This window comes from Motacilla alba, chromosome 4 (genome assembly GCF_015832195.1).
Source record: "Motacilla alba alba isolate MOTALB_02 chromosome 4, Motacilla_alba_V1.0_pri, whole genome shotgun sequence".
In the NCBI taxonomy this organism is placed as follows: domain Eukaryota; kingdom Metazoa; phylum Chordata; class Aves; order Passeriformes; family Motacillidae; genus Motacilla; species Motacilla alba.
Window position 1 is genome coordinate 65,375,514 of NC_052019.1, and position 20,366 is coordinate 65,395,879.

The 20,366-nt window shown below is 38.3% G+C and overlaps 1 long non-coding RNA gene across 1 annotated transcript in view; it reads left to right on the forward strand.

Moving 5' to 3' along the window:
• Nucleotides 1–233: 233 nt before the first annotated feature.
• Nucleotides 234–20,366, forward strand: part of LOC119700904 — a 40,994-nt gene continuing 20,861 nt past the window's right edge. The window contains exons 1-3 of the long non-coding RNA XR_005256922.1: nt 234–312; nt 1,397–1,540; nt 11,347–11,442. This is a non-coding gene — a long non-coding RNA (uncharacterized LOC119700904). The remainder of the gene's footprint in view (nt 313–1,396; nt 1,541–11,346; nt 11,443–20,366) is intronic.

Sequence of the window (20,366 nt, forward strand, 5' to 3'; positions counted from 1 at the left end):
CAATTAAATTTGATTATTCCTTTTTCTTTTCATTATTTGGCATTCTTTGTCTTCTGACGTAATCCTTAGCTTGCTTTATACAAAGGTGCAGTTTTGGTTCCCTTTTGTTAATTTCCAGTATTTTCTAACAATGAGCTTATGTTGTCCACATCATCTGCTACAAAGATTATTTTCACTTCCAGTTCCTTTAAACTGTTTCTCTTGTAACAGGACCCAGACCCAAGAGGTGTTGAACATTTCTGATGAGGAATCAGGTACCTTCAACATTATGTGACTGCAGTGTGTGCTCTGAAGCAGCTGAAACAATATTTGGTGAGGATTTAATAGACTTTTTTTGGTGACACCTAAATGTCATACAGCAACCCAAAGCCCCCTTCATTAGTTTTGTTTTCCATCTATATATTACAGGGAAGAGAACTGGAAAAACATTGAACCAATGGGTTTTTCTTTTTCTCTTCTTCTCTATTCCTATTTCCCATATTTTGGGTTGTTTATAATTGGTCGGTTGGGGTTTTTTTTTTGCTTGTTGGTTAGGATTGATTTTCATTTTTTGCATCAGAAAAAGACTAAGGGAAGCCTACCTCATTCCTATTTTGTTTTAGTAAGAATCATTCTAGCACACTCTTTTTTATTCTAATATGAGCAGCATGAAAAACTTGAACAGCCACCAACTACTTTTCTTGCTCTGGAACATCTCACACATCAAAATGTCTCATGAGATAAACAGGTAATTACCGTGACCTTCAAAACTGAGAGTGTATTTGGAATGGGTATCTGCTTATTGGTTGAAAATCCTAGATCAAATGATCTGGAATTTTGGGATTGGTAAAATCAGGATCCTAATTTGAATCCCTTAGAGTCAGTATTTTTATCTCTTCCTTATGCTCCGTAAATTTCTTTTTATAGTAAGAAACTGAGAGGCTTTCTATGGCATCTTGTTTTCATGTCATGGTAGAGAAATTGAGAAATTTTTAAATGTGTTTGGACTGAGTATTAAAAAAAAAAAAAAAAGAAGCATAATTAACATAATAGTTTAACCTCCAAATGTTTTCCTGCAGTCTTCTGAAAATAATCATCTGCAAACATATTTATTCTTCAAGTTATTCTCAAAATTGCCTTAAATATCCTGTTCTTGTTTACCAATTCATGCATGTGCTGTGCTAAAAACAGGTACCAGCTCTGAAGACCCTTAAAGGAAAGGGCTTATGCCTAAGACAATCTTTTCCAAAATCTGAGTTATAACCTGGACTTCTCGGTTGGACACATTTCAGCTCTAACTGTATTACTTGTAGATGTTTCACTATCTAGTGGTGTCATATTGATATAGAGTAAACCTATCTGGTTGGTTTTTAGTTACTTTTTCCCCCTCTCATTTTTTTTTTTTTCTTTTTTTCAGAAGGAAGAATGTGAAAACAGTTTGAGCCACTGGGTATCAGGCAGCATGGTTGCTGTGCTAATGAAAATTTGGAACACCATTGCAAACTGGAGTGTTTGGCAGAAGCAGAAATTTCTCTGTGCTGTTTATGAGGTATATAAAAAGGTCAGTGTTATTTTATAGATTTTTAGGTTTAGCAATATTTTTTAAAATGATTTATTTTTTTCTTGTTTTGTAACAGCCGTGATTTTTTTGTTCTGGATATGGAATGTAACTTTTTTGATTGCCTGGCATGTTGTGGGAAAATAAATTGTGTTTCAAAATTCCAGACACGCTTTGACTGTATTATTAAGAAAACACTGCTCCTAGAATAATAAATGGTGGGGTTATTTTAAGAAATTTTGTTACATTTTCTAAATCTGCAAAAGGATCAGAACAATAAAGGAATGATTAAGGCTGGGTTTCTTTTGTTTTAACAGGCAGGTCATCAGTTGGCCTATTGGCAAAACTCCATTCATTGTAATGGACCGACACAAATTTCCAGAAATTGCAGATTTGGGCAATAGCTCCTTAAGTGTTTCAGAATCATTGTCTTTCATCTGGCACTGCCAATAGTACCAATTATAAGATCATTTTTTGTGATGCTAATCTTCCCCGCCATAGATAAAGGGCAATAAGTGCTCTTTTGGGCAACTGGACAAATGGCATTGGCCAATATGAGCCAACATGAGATAGTGAAGTGAGACTCTGAATGTGTTAAAAATACACTGAGCCCTATGTCTCATACAGGTCGTTTGTTTTTCAACTGAAATTCAGATGTTTTAAGTGCAATATTCAGTTGTGAAGGGGAAAAAAATCATTCATTCGTCTTCATTTGGAAAAAAATGAAATCTCTGAGTTTGGACTCCTCTCTTTCTTCATCTTCAGAAGAGCCAAAAAATAATTCCTGTAGTTCCATTTTGCCCTACCAGGTGCTTAGATTTTTGAGAAGCATTGGTACATTCTGCAATGCAGAGCCATGTATACACTGTCAAGTATAGACAAAGTGGTACAAAGTGTTGGTGGTTTCATAAGATTGCATTCTTTCCTGCTCTGACTCCCCCAAAGAAATTTGACTACTCTTCTTTTGCTAACAACATTTTTTTTTGTCTAGGTAGAGAAGTGAATGTAAAGCAAAACAATTAAGACCTTTTGATTTAGGCAGCATCTTATTATTTCAATAGTCGAGCGGCGGTGCTCCCCCTGTGTGGCCTGCAGCCCATAGGTGTAACACGGTGCTCACAGCTGTGAAAACACTCTGCCTTCCCCGTGTTTAGATACCTATCTGTGGCTGGGGAGCAACAGAGGAAGTCAAAACTCCAAGAATATAATGAGGGCAGAGAATGTACAGTCGGCGCATTTCTCCTGAATCTTGCTAAGTAATGCAAGTTTGAAGACTTGTCCTTTTGTCCTGCCAAGTTTACCAATCTGAACTTTCTCAAATGTTGTGTGTGCTTAATTTCATCCTTGTAAAGACAGGCCCCTCCAGTCCTGTGAGACAGTGGCTCAGGGCTTAAATCTTCTTCCCACAGAGGCTGGTGTAATTTAACCCGTTCAGAGGCATAGGTCACAGGGTTAAATACAAAGAACACTAGTGGCTCCCCAAGAAATAGTTTGAGTTCTAATATATGGTTTTGAAATGCACAGTGGGTACAGAAAAGAGTTTTCAGACTGAAATTAGGAGTTAGACTAAAGGTGATTCAGTAGATGTTAGGGAGTTTCATAGCACATAATCAAGGTAATCAAGATTTGAGAAATATAAAATGTAAATTCCCTTTACCATGATAACATGTCCTTCCCAGAAAACTGTTTCTGGAAAAATGTTTTCCTTTTGGTTTTTCCTCAATGGTATATTTTTGGTGTTTTGAAATAAGTGATCAGTCTGGAAAAATAAAGCTGAGATGACTTTAGCAACTGAATTTAGAGATGTATTTAAAAGGGCATTCCCTCTTTCTTCTCCATTTTGCTGCCTTTTATAAAACAGGTATTGAAGAAATGCCTTAAAATCATTCTCTGATCTTCAGGCTAAAAAATGTGTGGCACAGGAGTCCTGATGGGATTTCAATCATCTGATGTGGATGTCAGCACAATATGCAGCCTCCCCTTTGGAGGGGAGCTGTTGTCAGTACCTGCCTGGATATGAATGAGCAGTTCATCCAGGCACTTCAGCATCTGTCAGCCCCTGGGGCTGTTACAGCATGTGTGCATTTGCCATTCTAGCTTTCGAAAGCAGCTACTGTTGTTCTGTAATTCACAGCCTATTTATTGCTGAGGGACGTTTTTCTTTTCATTTCTTTTGATTTGTTTTCTTTATGTCATTAAAAGCAGTAGCGAGCTCTATAAAATGAGCAAAAGCTTAGATAAACACCACAGCAGGCTGGTGTACTCTTTTAGGGACCCAGTTTTCATCCATAAATAATAGGTAGCTACTCAAACTACAGGATTTTGGTATGACCTATAGTATTTTCTCTCTCCAGTTGCAGATGGCTTCAAATCACTAACACCTTTTTGCAGCTGGACCTATCACATATGCAGTTGATCATTGTAGGTCCTTTCCTACTGAACTATTCTATTCTATCTTCTGTCCCCGTGAAGGTGGCATTCCTTCTTTTGACTCTGACTTTTCTAATCTCAAGTCATGGATTTGATTGTCAGCCACTTTAGTCCCTTTTAGTATCCATTTACCAAATACCTTTAATGTAATTCCAAATTCTCATTGCAACTTTATATTTTATAATTATTATTTCATAGATTTTCCAGGCTCTGCAGGCTTTGTTTAAAAACAAACATGGCAAAATATAGAAAAAATTACCCAAGCCCTGTTTCTGCAACAAATAGACCTGTTGAGGGAAGTATTTTATGCCTATGTCAGCCAGAGAATGAATAACCAGGAACTTTTCTGTGTTAGGTTACTGATAAATTAATTGAATTATTTTTAAACTGGAGATTCTTACTATGCCAGTCTCACTTGAATTTTTTTTGTGCTTGTTCAGTGACCTTTAGTGTTTAACTACTATTTTTCAATATCTATATATTTCTTGTATATCTTATATATCATCATAAGGTGATATGGATGTACTTTAAAAGGGGCCATCCTAATATCTTGAGAACACGGTGAGATGCATAATCTGATGATATTTGCTTCATGCACGAAAAATTAGAGCAATACAATGTCTTGGAGAGCACAAGCTAAGTAACTGCAGGTTGGTCTCAATGTTTAATGAGTAGCCTGAGCTGGTATTTGGAGGGGTAGCACAACCCAGAAAGGATCATCTTAGCCTAAAATGGCAGAGTGCCTGCATTATTCTGGAAAAGATGCCAGGGGCTGAACCAGTTATTTTGTCACTGGGTCTTAAAATCAGTCTTTTTAGGGATATGGAATGGCCTGAGTTGTTACTGGCATAAATTGTGAAATTGTTTATCTGTATAGCAGAACAAGCAGCCTCAGTTGTGTTGAACGCAGGGGTCTGCAAAGGTTTGGGAGATTTCCTATCCCTTTTTCTTCCCCTCGATGTCCACCTTGTTCTTGTCCTTGTGTGCTACCATGAGCAGTGCTCTGTTAGCACAGAGCACAACCAACGTGTGGCACGTAATGCACACCCTCAGCAGATGAAGCAATCAGCAACATCCCTACTCCCTGCAGCTCTGCTAGCCAAGGCTCCGCTTGGCTCATGGTGTCCAAGTCAGAATTCCCTCATCCGCTTGGAATTCTTGTTTTAAAAACACAGAAGCTGATTTTAGAAACACTAAAGCCAATGGGAACTGCGAGAGCGCTGCACCTCTGGGAATCCAGCCCACATCCCTTTTGTTTTGAGTGTAAGATCGATCCTAAATGAGAAACCTTTTGTATTTTGGAAACTAAGAAGGAGCTGAAGCAAACTTCTTCATACTTGGCAAAAACAGAATTGCTCTTGATGGAGACCAAGCATGGAAAATTCTGGTCTGAGAGGATTATGTTTGTCAAAGTTATGACAAGTCTGAACAGAGAGTTTTACATAGAAATCCCTCTCATTTTACTGTCTACAGTGACAGAAGAATATATTTATGCAAAAAAATAAAATATGAGAAGTTAGATTTATACTCACCAAACAATTACTAGTAAGCAAAAACCAAAACCAGATCAGCATAATGATGTTTTTGTCAAGCATAACAATTTTGGTTTGGCCTAAATACACAGATACAGATTTGGACTTTCTGTCACAAGTTGCCAAACATTTGTTTTCATTTATATCTCTGTGCGTGTGCATATTGACAAAGGGGATTTGACTCCAAGAAGAACAGAGTTATTATCCAAATCCCAACACAAATCCCTCTATTGCCTTCACTGGGAGTTGGATCAGCACCTTGGTGAGTAGGTTCAAAAGAGAGTGTCCAGAGTTAAACTATCAGTTCTTCATCCAACTCTCATTGAAAACAATTAAGTCTTTCCATTAACTACAATTACTCTTGGATCTAGGTTTAAAACACAAATTTTGTCTAATAGGACATATGGCTATCCTATTAAGCGTGTATCAATCGCATGAGGGCACAAGAATTTAAGGACAGAGGGTTGAAAGCCAATATTAACTGAATATTGGAGGTTAGAAAAATGCAAAATTAGTAACTTTTAAAAGGGCATGGTTGCTGCAGTAAATCAGAGGACTTCATTATCTTTAAACCATTTTTAGTGTTTAGAAATGATTGAACTGTGGCTGCCTCCTTGTTGGTTCTGGTTCAGAAAAGCATTCAGACAGCAGTTAAGCAATGCAACTTAAGTGTGAGCATAACTCCTCTCTTAAGGAGGGGAGGAATTAAACACATGCTTTAGTGATTTCCTGACCTGAGGCTTTTATTTTCCTTCTGTGAATATTAGTGAAAGTACCTTTTTGTTCATAAGAACACTCATGAAAAGCACATTTTGAGCCCCTGGCTCAGATTTGCTTAATCTAATCAAGAAAGAGAAAGTCAGATGCTGTATATTAGGTAACCAGTTGCACAATTTGTGGGTGACCATTAAATCATTTCAGATAGCAAAAATTGTAATAACTTGCAGTGTGCTGTCAGATAATTCATAAGCATAATACAGAGCTGTTCTCTAGTTCTGGATGCTCTCTCAGGGAGGAGTATTGGAAGACAAACACAACCTCCTGAAAGAAATTCTAGATAGACTGTTTTCTTATAGGGTAAAAACCTCCATAATTCTCTCCAAATGTGGAAGGAGCTTCTATTATCTGCATTGCTCTGAAGTTTTTCTGACTGAATACAATTACATCCAGGCTAAACAGACTTGCAAACAGTTGTGCTTAAACTACACCTGTAGAAATTACAAAAGTACCAAGAACCTTCACAGACACCTTCAGGTACCTTTCCAACAATATTGTCAATTTTATTTATGTGAGCTCAGATGAATATTTATGCATTTGTGTGAAAAAAAATTGTATATTTGTGAAACACCTTTGGAAACACATGGGAAAGCAGTTTTTTTTATCTTTTATATGTTTATGTGCACATTCCATATGTTCTACATAGTCAAACATTTGAGCAAAGATTTCTGGGTCAAATGACCTCATTTATTGTTTGTAAACTAAGCTATCTAATCTGGCTCAGTGTCTTTTCATCATATGGTGTAAGTCAAATAAACTCATCTGTTGCTCAGGCTGACAATTATAGGGCATTTTCAACTTCACAATTAAACACGAGCTCCAGTCAGGCTGGGGCCAAAATGAAGCAGAGACCCTGCAGAAGAGTGCTTTGGGCCCCCAAACTCCCTGCCATGAAATGACTCATTTTTCATTCTTCTAGAGGAAATGCTTAGCTCAGTTTACTTCAACTGGCTATAGCTGATGCCAACCTGCCATCCAGAATCCATAAACACCCTGAAAATGGGGTAACTCCAGGAGTTGCTAACTGGCCCAAGCATCTGTGTGTGTGTGTGTGTGTGTCACAGAAAGGCTCTCTTTATCAGTGCAGAAAAGCACTCTGTAGGGTGCTTGTGTTCTTATGGCAGTAGGTAGAATAGGCTGAGGACACAGAGGAGTGTAAAGATACTGATTACCTTTTTAATTTTGCTTCTACCTAGAAATACCCAAACTGCTTCAGCCTTCTTCTACCCGCATGTGAACAGAGAAAAATACTTATTTTCTTGATCAGCAGAAGCCAGTACACCCAATGTTTTGGAAAAACAATTTTGTAGGTTACTTGAATCAACAGGTAGGGTTACATCCCTTTATGGTGAAGCAGTCTTGAGTGTACATGACAAATTTTACTTTCCTCACCAGTGGGATGGCAGCTCTGGGTGCTGGATCAGCTGAGGTTACAGAAAGAGTCAAGTAGGTTTATTGAAGAGCCTGGCTAGATATAAACTCCATCCTACACAGGATCTCCTGAAGAGCATTCTCTAGTTTTTCTTCTACTCAGCTGAGCTTTTTTTTTTTTTCCCCAGGGTCTGCAGTTTCATGTTAGTCTGTTACAGCTACAGGGGATATTAGTCAGTATTTCTCTGAAGTTCTGTTTCAGGTCAGAAAGACTAATCTCCAATTAATCCCTGTCAAATGTGAGGTGTTTTTTGAAGACTTACAGCCAGCCAGTGGAAAATAGGCATTGGGATGTAGTGGACTTCAGGTTTCTGATCCAAGGCTTTTCCTTTCAACTGCTGAGAAACCAGAGATTTACATCCTTGCCTGTTTGGGGAACAGAGTTGCATATGGAGGCCACGTGTTTTACTTTACATTTCTCTTTGGACATTTTAACGTGTACCCTCTTAAACAGTGTCAATGGGTTTGATACCATAATCTATATGGAGCCTGGAATGAGACACAGCTATGTTTGACTCTTTGCCACAAAAATCTGGTAGTGCATAAATGCATAAAAATTACTTGCATGCAAGTCTGGCCTTGGGCTAGACTCTCTCAGGAGTGAAGGAGATTGCAAATCCCAGCACACTGTGGATACTGGGAGCATTTCTTCGTCCTTCTGCAGCATGCTTCTCCCCCTGGATGGAGTGTGAGGGAGAGGGCCTGCACTGGAACAGCGTGGTCCCATTCTGGTGGGTGTAGGGAGACACCATGAGGGACAAAATAGCTAGAAATTGTAGAGAAATGAGCCCAGTGGAGGGAAATTACATTAATACTTGAAGTATTAACTTACATTAATACTTAATACATCTACATTAATACTTGAAGGTTTAAGATAGGAGCCTGTTGCTTCAAATTGCAAGAGAGGCAGATCATGATCTGAGAGTGGAGACAGGAGGAAACATGGTGTATTGTGGTATACCTTCACTAAAATGCCTCAATCTGACCCTAAAAATGCAAAAGGGCTTTATCCAGTAGGTAGAAGAAGGACCAGGTTGAACTAACACCTTCTGGACTTGAAAGCTGAAACTGATTCCATCCAAAAATACTCATCTGGGGCAGAAACAAAAGTTATTCCTGGGAAAGACAGTTTTATGGCAAGAATTATGTGCTTTTTTAGCTAAAGACACAATGTTTCACTATGGTAGTGACTTAGTGAAGGTCATCTACAGTAGACTGCATCATCATCCTCCTAATTACAGAGGATGACTAATCATGTATCCTCCCTTTTCAGTTTGAAGGTTTGCTTTTGAGCCAGCATGGGTTCAATGCCAGATTTTCCTGATGTCTCAGAGTTCAGTGAACCAGCATTTGGCTCATTTCTTTGTACATCTCACAGTGTAACTTCAGTATAATTTAGCAGCAATATCACGATACAGTTGTCTGAAAGAAACTAAAATATGGGACACCTTGTGTGTTTGGTGTAGCAGGCCATGATAGATTTGACATTCTCTCGCTTTATTTTATATTATATGTGATTGTCTTTATTAAGATCATGAGGTTTTGCTAGATTCAGTATGCTAAGTGTGAAGGACTCTGCAGAGGAAAATTCTTTTCCTTGAAGCATGAAGTCAGCTAGAAATTAGCTCTGCTCATTTACATGCTTATGAAATAATACAAAGCAAAAGCTAGTTTTCCCTTCGTTTAGGAGAGGGAGCTGCAGTTTTGACTCTATCTTCAGTCTTCTGGAGAATTTGTGTTTTGGGGAATGCACCATTATTTGTGATTTATATTTCCAGTTGTCATTAGTATGCACGAGTGTTGCCTTTTCTTTAGTAAAATATGGAGGGATTTGTATAAATCTTTTATTCCAACCACACATTTGGCCTTGGATTTCAGGAAAACTGAACAAAAAGAGGAAAACTTTGAAAAATTCTGCAGTTGCAGCTCTATTTCTATTGTTCTATCAACATATTGCAAGCAGGAAAAAGTGAAATGAGGAGCTGAAACTATGCCAAGAAGAGAGGCTGAGGGCCTTGTAGGTATGGGACAGGTAAATCTCATGGATTTTGTTAAGAGCGTGGCTTATTCTCATTTAAACAAGAATGCTGAAGACATTGAAGGAAATTACGCAATTCATTTGACATTCTCTTGTGTTGCTTTTTTTCTGTTCTCTGCATTTCATGGAGTCTAACTAGGGCTGGCATTTGTGGTGGGGAATGTGGCAATTATATCCATGCATATTTAAAATTTAATTCCTTTGAATGTAGCTGCTGTAAATATACAGAATTTCTTCCCCTACTGATTGTATGTGATGACACTAATTTGAAATCTAAGATTCCACCAAAAATCCCCTAAAATCTGAATGCTATTGAGGGAGAACACTCCCTTATGGGAGGTCAACAATTGTGAGAGTTTTGATGAAAGTGTTAATATTCAACAACAGAAAAAATGAAAAAGAAAAGAAAAGGAAATTTTTGATTTAAGAAGTAAGCAATGTAAAACAGAGTTAACAAAACAGAAGGCAGAATACAATGAGCAAGATTGACAAGTTTTCTTGAGAGTCTTCATGTAGCCATGCAGATAGACATACATGTGACCAGTTATTGAGATTGACATAAATAGCTGATGTGAATGTGGTGATGAAAGCGATGGACATCAATAACAAGTCACAATCCCATTATAGAAGTAATGCATTCTGCATAATGCTCAAGCACATCTGTCACCCCAAGGAATGAATACTGCTTAAATCATTAGGCAGAAGCTAGCATTTTGATAATGGCAGCCCTACTTTTCTTCCCAGGATAATTATTAAATTGACCAAAGCATTTTGTGGATTTGATGGTCTGCTGGAGATATAAACACCCAAGGGTTTCTGCAAATCATCAGTGAAGTGATATCCAGCTTCTGCAGTACTCAGCCACCAGCACTGCCAGGAACGCTCATATCAAATTAATTATGAGAACTGTGAAAACATCACCAGCAGGGACCACACGAAGGGCTCTCCCTGCAACATGGGACTCCAGTGTGGTGCTTCCACAAAGCTGAACTCAGTGCAGCCCTGTGAACAGCACTGTGAATTCTTGTGGGTTTCTCTTCTTGTTTCTTATAAAAATATGCGTACTGATCATTGTCAGCTCTCCATACATTTTCCATGAAGAACTTTGGTTCTTAAAGTTATAATTAGCTTTGAACTTTTCAAATGGTTAAGGTGTGCTCGTTGTCCTTCTCTTTGAAGCCTCTCAGAGGCAGCTGATCATTCCTGGAGGTGTTGCACATGACTTCTGTGTATTGCTGTGTTATCAGTCAAACGCATTTTGCTGGGCAGGGAAAACACAGATCCCAATGAGGGCTGTGTGCATTTTCCTTGAACAGAGTAACTTAAAAGTGTGTGGAGGACAGAGAAGCAAACAGCAAAGCTACTCTGTGATCGAGGAGAAGTGCACTGTGAAAGTCCATCTTGCTGCCTTAGGTTGCCCTGCAGTTTTGAAGAAATCACTGCCTGTGGTGTTAACAGATCAGGTTTTGCCTGCCCAAAGCAGATGCGTGTTTTCTGAGCACAGGAGAACAAAGAAGGGGGGGAAAGCTACATTTTTAGAACTGTCTCACATATTCCTTAACCATGTAATAAAGGTCTGTTCAATACATCTCCACTTGCAGAAAGAGGCATGGCATGTGCTGGAGATGGAGCTGAAGGACTGAGAATGCTGGCAAGCCAGGTTGCTGATCCTTAAGCAACGTTGTCTACAGCAACAGGTAAAAAATGCAATTCTCTTTTATTGTGCAATACGACAATATAGACAGAAAGTTTGAGAAAAACAACTCTCCCTGACAATGAGAACATGGATCTTGACCCCCTTTTTCCTTCAGTGCTCTCTGACCCTGATTTAGTGTTGTGAGCATTTTTCTCCAAAAGTGATAACTCTGTGAGGAAGGAATAACACAAACCACTAGCACTTCTCCTAGCTGGGGGAGAAACAGGCATAATGGCATGGCCTGCACTGGGGTCTGTCACTGATGGTGTCATTGGAAGTTTTTCTTGGAAAAGCTGTTAAGGGAGAATAAAAACTCCAGCAAACAGCTTGCCTGATACTTTAAATTTCTGACCAGTAAAAATTGTTTCTGAGCTCTCACAAGGTGTGTTTTGTTTGTAATCTTAGGGTCTAGAAATACCAAATCATCAAGTCTGGTAGTTAACACTCTCCACGCCAACAAAATAGACTTTTAGTCTGGGATGGATTTTTTTGAGAACAGTTTATAATCCATATCAAAATAAGGATTTATAAAGGAAGTGCTGACACAAATTTAGAACAGGATCCAATAAAAACCTATGACTTCTGGTGTGCAGAAAAGTGCAGAAGGTCACAGCCCTTGTCTAAAGGCCCCCACCCCCAAAAAACAAACAAAAAAATTTGTCTCATTGGAATGTACATAGATTTTTTCGTGCCAAAGCCAAGTAAAAGAGGGAATAATTGAATTTGGCCGCTAATAACAGCAATGCAAATGTGTTCCTCTGTGTGTTTTACAACCTTTTCTTATATAATAAGTGACATGATATTACATTCTGGAGTGTAAGAAACAGTTTTTGGATACACAATATTAAGAAGAGAAATAAGATTTTAAGAGTTAAGTTAGAGTGAATGACAGAAGGGGGAGAAAAAATAGTTTATTTAACATTATCTGCACTTGAAAAAGCCCAGAAATTGGGACCTTGCAGTTTTTTCAACCAAACATAATCTGTAGCAATTGTGCTGTGTGGCAGGAAATTATCTGAAATAATGAACTGGTCAAGTACACTAAAACTGATACCCTTCTCATCAGCATCCAAAATATGAAAACTGCAAAAAAATTCTAATTGCACTTTACTCTGTCCAAATTATTTTATTACTTGCCAAGAAGGGCTTTGAAATATTTGGCAGGGTCTTCTACCAGGAGAAAAATGAAACAAAAGGGAATGAAGGGGAACACAATAACGAAATATCCCTGCCTCCTTGAAAAATAGCAGGTTTGGAGGTTTAGCCCTTTAATGAAGAGCTGATAACTCTATAACCCAAACTAAGTAACAAATCAGAAATTATTTTTTCAAGGATAAACAAATTGGAGTCAGCTAAAAAGCCTTCCAAACTTCAAGGTGTTTCTTGTTAGAGCAGCTGCTTTAATATTGTGATAGTCACAAGGTGTGTTGATATTAAACATCAAATAAAAAGAATCTTGCCATACATTTACCTTGGTACACAGCTATGATCCATGAAGTAATGTACAGAAATGTCAATGACTAAGCCAAATCTGAATTAAGCAATCATGACATAACTAAAGAAGAGCTTCAAGAGAGTTCCACGAACTTGCTTTGCAGCCCCAAGCAACAAAGACCACAGCCCTTGTCTCTTTGTAAGAATAGTGAATTAAATTGTTTTTCATCTGGGACTAGCCCACAACAAATAACATCCAATTTTTTTTTTTTTTTAATTTTTATTTCAAGAATTCAAGGCTTTATTTGCTGTAATTTTTCTTTTTTATACTATATGGTATGCTGAAAATAACGTTCAGGCTTTCATACCTCTTAAGCCCTTGGTGTTGTATTTAGGGGACGCCTTTGACTGCGACATGACAGCTCGAAGGTGTTGTTTCAATAAGGTGCTTTTGTCATCATTCCTGCCTGTGCTTCTTGCTTACCAAATAAAATCCATGGCAGGTTTGAGCTATGCAGATCCATTCCAGTTCTTCTAGGGTGTCACCTGCCTAAGCCCTGCTGCCTTGGCCATAGCCCTACCTTGTCTTCCATCTCCTCCAATACCCCTTGCTCTGTCAGGGCTGACAGTGGGAAGCACAAAGTGTTTCTGGATCTGGCACTAATGTGCCAGTGAGGGCACTCCTGCAGGAGGAGGGAACAATGCTGGCCACAGCCAGCTCCTTCCACCTTTGCAGCTCCCAAGGGAGGCCAGAGGGCCAGGAGCTGATTAGAGGAGCCAGGTCAGAGATTTGTGAACTCTGAATTTGGCAGGCAAATGGAGGAGGAATGGGTTTTGCAGTATTGTGTTTTAAAATGCATTTATTCATAACTATGAAAACTGTGTCAGGATCTTGAGCAGATGTTTAGATTTTACAGAGAATGGTGTATGGAGACATTTTCAGTTTTCCTTTAGTTTAAAAAAAGTTCATTGTTACCTTTGGTTTGTCATACTAACACCTACAGGGAGACAGTCTGCTTCATTATATCAGATTGCTTGAATATGAAGATTTTTTTTTATTAGGCTTTTTTTCCTGAACAGGCTAAGTAAATCAAGGTAAATGAATTTTCTCCTGCCATGACACCAGAGCCAATACATGTTGTTTGCAGGGAAGACTGAGAGGCAACAGTAGAGGAAACACTTAGAGTAAGACTTCTCAGACTTTTCCATAATGTGATCATATCTAAACAGAAGGATTAGAAGGATTATGTAACTGATCAGTTTGTTTCATAGTTGCTTGACTATCTTTAGTTTCCATACATATTTACATAGCAGACTTGATGAAGCCAGAAAAATTGGTATTTGGAAAAATTGCGCTATAGGGAAGGAATGATGTTATCTTACTTTTTTAGGAGTATGATTTATTAGGGTTTTTGTGGTTGGTGTTTTTTTTTTGGGGGGGGGGTTGGGTGTGGGGTTTTGTTTGTTTGTTTTCGTTTTTTGGGGTTTTTTTAAATAAGAATGCCGTATCAGTGATGGCATTGTCCCTGTGAAACACTGTGGGTCAGTGAACTCTGCCAGACTCCACACTGCAAAGCACATGAACAGGGAGCATCTACCTGCGTGTTTTAGTCCAGCTCAGGACTTGTGAAGAAATCTACCAGTTGTCCACACTTACCTTGTTTAGATGTGCATTGGCAAAAGGTTTTGGAGAAGGTGAACAAGATTCCTTTCCAGTGAAACTATGCTGGAAGATCCACTCCAACACTACAGCTAATGCACTCCAGCTGCTAAAGGGCTTTCAGGCCATGGAACCTGACTGGTCCAAAGTCTAACAAAAAACCAGCCAAACAAAAAAAAATCTGCAAGACTTAGTCCTACCTCTCAGGAGCTTAGTGTGTGGACTTTGGGTCCTCAACAGTAATTTTTTACCTTGAGAAGTCTTTCTGTTGGTTGTACATGTTGATCCTTGGAAAAAGTTGCTTTTAGAGCGCTCTAGTTTCAACTTTGAGAATTTTTTTGAGAATAGTTCTACTGAGAGTTTGGGATCTGTGTTGCCTTTTTTTCTAATGTGATTTTGGGTGATTAAGATGCTTGAAGCTGTCTTGAAGAAGAAAATCAATCTTAAGGAAAATCCTTCAATTTTATCTAACTCTATTTTGCCAGTGGCTTGCAAGATAGAAATCTGGACAAAAATATAAAATCAAAGCTACTCTGTTCTCCAGTAAATATGTAAGGGATATTTTTTGGTGGAATCTGATCTGAGACATATATGTACACCTTGATTAGATATTGTTCAGAGATAAAAACTCTAGACTCTGGGATAGTGTTTCCAAGTACTGGAACAATGCACATTCCCACTGAACTTCACGAGATGCCACACAGGAACAGGCACATCGTACAGGCACATCCTACAGTAAGGTCTGGTCCTAAAATACTGAAGAGGCTGTGTCAGAGGGTGTGGGTGAGCATCCAGGCAAAAATATATGTCCTCCCCTCTTGGCCTGTGTCATAGACTGTAACCTCTGCTGCTCATGTCACAGTGCAAAGGAATCACTTTTCTGTGGTTGTGGTGCTTGTTATTATTTCTAAATAAAGTATGGTACCTGTTTCCAAGCCTCCATGCACCACACTGGCCTTCTTTTGCTGGAGTCAAATAATGAGAAAATATTCAGGATGGTAAATTAAATGGCTTGAGAACTGGGATTCCTTCAAATATTTTTTCTAATTTCTCTCCATTCTGGCACAGGGGAGATGTGTTGGTAAGTCCAACAAAAACATGGAATATACAAATATTATTTAACATAAGTCATGTGGGTCCCAAATTCCCAACAAGATGCATCAGACATAATAGTTAGCACTTTATATCCTTACAATCGAAAATAGCAAGAGCTCTAAAGCTGAGATAATCCTAACTGATGATTATTCAAGCTCTTTAGATCTCTATCTTCAGAGGAACTTGTAGAGTCTTGTTGCTTCTGAAATTAAGTACATGGTATTTTAGTAGTATAAGTATGGAATTAGGAGTCTCAGAGCAGGTATCTGAGACTAACGTGGTTTTTTTTCTTCTAGAATTTGCCAGTTACAATTTTGGAATAGTGCTATGACTTCTTTTGTTCAAATTCTGTTCAACTACATTTAAAGAATCTGCACGTCTAGTCATGGGAATAATTTGGTTTTAGTGAGCAGTTGGCTTGAGTTGTTACTGATGGAGTTTTTTATATGAAAATATAAAGCATCTAGTTTATTATAAATGTAAAGTCCAAATGATTTATAGCCAGTGTCTAAAACATGATTTAAGACTTTTTGATTCCTTACCAATTCTGGGATGGTTTGGCAGATAGTCAAGTCTCTGATTAAAATTTGAGCAATCCATGTTTTAGGCTACACCTCTCTGTCTATACCCTAGTGAGAATGGAAAGACCCTTAAAGGTAAGAAACTGTCAGTAGAGGTCTTGTCCTCAGCCCTCCTGAAGGAAGCAAATGGAAAAAGAGAAGGCATCCCTGGTTGCTTTGCAAGCTGTGAAGTAAGAACTTAGTCTTGACCCAGCTGCTTCTACTGGGCTGGCTCCTGGAATTCCCTGCAACACCTTCTCTGTCCCTTTATCTGGGTTTCCTAAAGGCAGTTCATCCCGGGTGCTGTCACCCCGTGTGGGGGATCAGCTCTCCCAGACAAGAGATTTGAGATTTATGTCTCAGCAAGAACATTTGGTTCACTGAACACGACAAAGGAAATGGGTGTGATGCTGCATAATGTGTACTGCAGAACCAAATATGGGCCATGGATTGTATGTATGTTCCATATACATGTCTTTTAGTATGCATTTATGTATGTGCAGCTGTCGCAGTGTGTATATCTATCTATATCTGTACATCATCTGTATCTATATCATCTATATCTATCCATATCTGTCATCTGTATCTATATATATGATGTATTACAAGCACTTAGCCTGTTGTTATCTTTTTTAATTGACTTTTCTCTGCAGTAGGTTTGTTTAACACTGGGTTTGTTGGTTTTGGGTTTTTTTTTTTTTGCAATTAGTAGTGGATATTGTGAAAGACAGCACCTTAACCTGGGATTTGGTCCATCACAACACTTTGGATAGACCCAAGAAACTAAGAAACATCTCATGGAAACAGGTGCTATGAATGTTACCGATATATTTGGGCTGATAGGGACCTGCCAAGTTTCTTATTTTGTCAAGCTCCCTGTACCAGGGAGAGTTTTAAGTGGCAGAATTTTAGGACTCGCTTTGTGCATGTGAAACCATATATTGAGAAGAAATTTGTTGTAACTGCCGATCAATGAAAATACGTGCTTTGGGTCCAGAATGACAGAAGAGCTTGAATCTAACTTTGGGCAAAACAAAATGTTTCAAGAAAGACAAAGGAAAGAGGAAGGATACAATGGACATGCCAGTTTCTTGTGAAACCAATAAAAAATATTCATTCTTAGATAGCATTTAAAGTATTTCTATTAAGTAAATGAGCCCTTGCCTTTATACTTGCTAAGACCAGTCTGGGTAGATGTACTTTATACCCTATGAAGCTAATCATCCCATCTTGAAAAGTCAACACTTATTCTATTTTTACATTTTTGTTTGCATAACACCTCTGAAGAGATGTTGATGTAATATTGGTTGCGCTGTATGCCAGAGCTGTGGAATCATTCCCAGTCCTTTCCTTTCCATCTTTTTCTCATGCCTAGATTCCTATTTGGGTGAAAAAATGTCTCTCCATTTATATATGTACAAATATATAGCCCTGAAAAAGTTTAGTGACTCTATGTAGTGTCCATTTTTATCCGGCATGGATAATAAGTGGAAATCCTTTGGGTGTGTGTTATGTATGGGAATGCTCTGGACTATTGCTTACCACTTCAGCATAGTTCCTTGCTCATTTTCTCTAGCCAACTACTTGTAGATCTTTGCAGATTTTAGAGCTAAAAAAAGCCTGCAAAACTGTAAACATGTTCTGTCATGTGGGAATCTATCAATCTAGTACATCTTGGAAATGCAAACCATATTTTGAAGGAAAATGATAAATGAAGCTAAACCTAAGATTGCACTTGAGGTTTGCTTAGTCCTTTCTTGGCAAGCACTTAGATCTTTTCTTCTGCTGTTCCATATCCATGGTGCCAGCTGTGTGACTCCTTCTTTCCCATGTTGTATATTCCTCCTGTAGGCTGGCATTCTTTGTTGAGAAAATCAGGAGAACCAAAAGAGATGAGGGGGGAGTTATTGACTTGTCTGCTGATGGCAAGATAGAATTTTTATGCGTGTCTGCCCAGTTTGAGAAATGCCTGCTTGGAAACAGAAGGGTGGATAAGAAGTGCTAAAGAAAAGTTCACACTTCATGGGGAGGATTTTAGGCCATTTCCTCTGGAAAACACAAGTTACACAATCAATCATGTAGTGTCTCCTTCTCATTCTTTCTTTCTTCCTGAATCTCTCTACTTCACTTTAGTTTCTTTGCTCATTTCATTATTAGGCACTTTTACAGGAAACAGGATTTATGGTCTCCTTTTGCTAATAAATGTTAAGGAATATGACTTAAACTGGAGAATACACAGCAGGAGATGATGAGCTCTTAATAAACAAATATCCTGTTTTCATGCAAATATTCTTAGTAACGCAAACAAAACAAAGCAGAAGAGGAAAGGCAGCCAAAGTGTTATACAAGCTGTGTTGTAATTAAATAGGAGGGATTTCAGAATTTTCCAGAGGGCAAGAAGAGTTTCAAGTTATGCTTCAGACTTTTCCAACTCATTCCTTCAGATGGTTTCAACCCATAATGTTGGATGGAGGGCTGGAAAAGGAGAATTGGAATATTGACAAGTAACCTGAGAACTTCACAAAATTCTCTGTGCCTTGTCTTGTTCCATATCTTCTCCTTAGTGAGAAACTCTGACCTTAGAACTTGGCAGGCTATATTACTTGAGGATTTTGGAGTTTTTAAGAAGTTTCTAAGGTCATGTTACTGTCCTCATTCTGGTGAAAATACCATCTTCCTCCACAGCCATAAACAGGATCGTATCTGCAAAAGGTATTGACTTAGGTTATCTGCCTTAACACTGTGTTTAACATTGATCCATATTAACCTGCTGGAATGAAACCTAAAAGCTTTACTGATGGTGTAATAGTGGCATGAAGTCTAGGGAGTGATTGATGAGAAAGGAAAATCTAGATCATCTGGTCATCTGGTTGTAGCAAATAGTGTGTCTGAATATGGCCAAATAGCTCTTACATCCACTAGCCAAGAGGACAGCTCTAATTACAGGAGAAGGGTCTCCAACTTGGAAAGAGTAAATAAAGAACTGGGAACCCAAATGGATAATACCTGATTGCTACCTTCTGGACTACTGCTGTGGCCAAAAAAGCTGATATGATCCATACACAAATAACCAAAGAAATCCAGGGTCTTGATGCAGTGTCTATTGGGTTTTAGTGTGCCCCAACACCATGAATTCAAGTTGGATGGTCAAAAGCTGATCAGAAAACAAATGTCAGGATCAAGGAGGGATTAGGAAATGTGTGTTTTATATTTATGTTTATACTGTTTTTCCTGCCTGTGACAAGCTTAATGTGTATTTCAGTCCATGCAGATGCATACTTCTAAGGTGAACAGAACTTGAAAATTTGGGTTACCAGTGTAGCAAAGAAAGCTGTCAGAAGATCCACTGACTGCATGTTGATACCTGGATGAATTTAAATTAGAAAGGAAATGGACAGTTTTAGTCACCATTGGAAAAATTTTCTAGAGGCTGTTGTGAAGCATGCCACAGTGCTAATTTTTTACATCAGGATTGTGCACTTTTACAAAAGAGAACTGGAATATTCACATTCATCCAAAGTGTATTTTTTGTTCTTTGGATTAGCTGCACCAAAGCTGCAACAATTAGTGTTAGTTTTTGCACACTTTGGATCCGGAAAACTTTGACACAGACTTTGTCCCCAAATTAATTTCTGAACTTTTGTGGCTAGTCCATGTCTTGCTCATGGCTCAAACCAAAACTTAACTCATGAACATGCTTGAATTTCAGAAACAGTCATTTATATAGCCAAAAATTTGCAGCTGGCTACAAACTTTCTATTGTGTTGAAACAATATCTGGCTTCAGCTATCTTTAAATATGGGCAAAGTCTGGATTTTAACTTCACAGCTTCAAAGCTTCTGTTTTTTCTGTGTTACCCTCATGGGATTGCAGGCATATACCATGTGTACTGATTTATAAATACCACATAGTTACTGACTTTGGCAAGGTAAAAGGTCCTCTATTTGCTGAATGATGCAATTTAAACATTTTAAACATTTATCAGTTTATTATTTCCTAAACATCTGTACCATCTTTGGAAAGAGCACAGGATGGATATTACTCATTGATGTTTTTATAACATCACAACATCATCATCTTTCTTTTACTAGCTTCCATTTATACTCAGAGAAGGAACTATCTCTAAAAATAATAATTTCTTGGAAGTTTATGCTTGCAACTAAACTAAATTTGTTT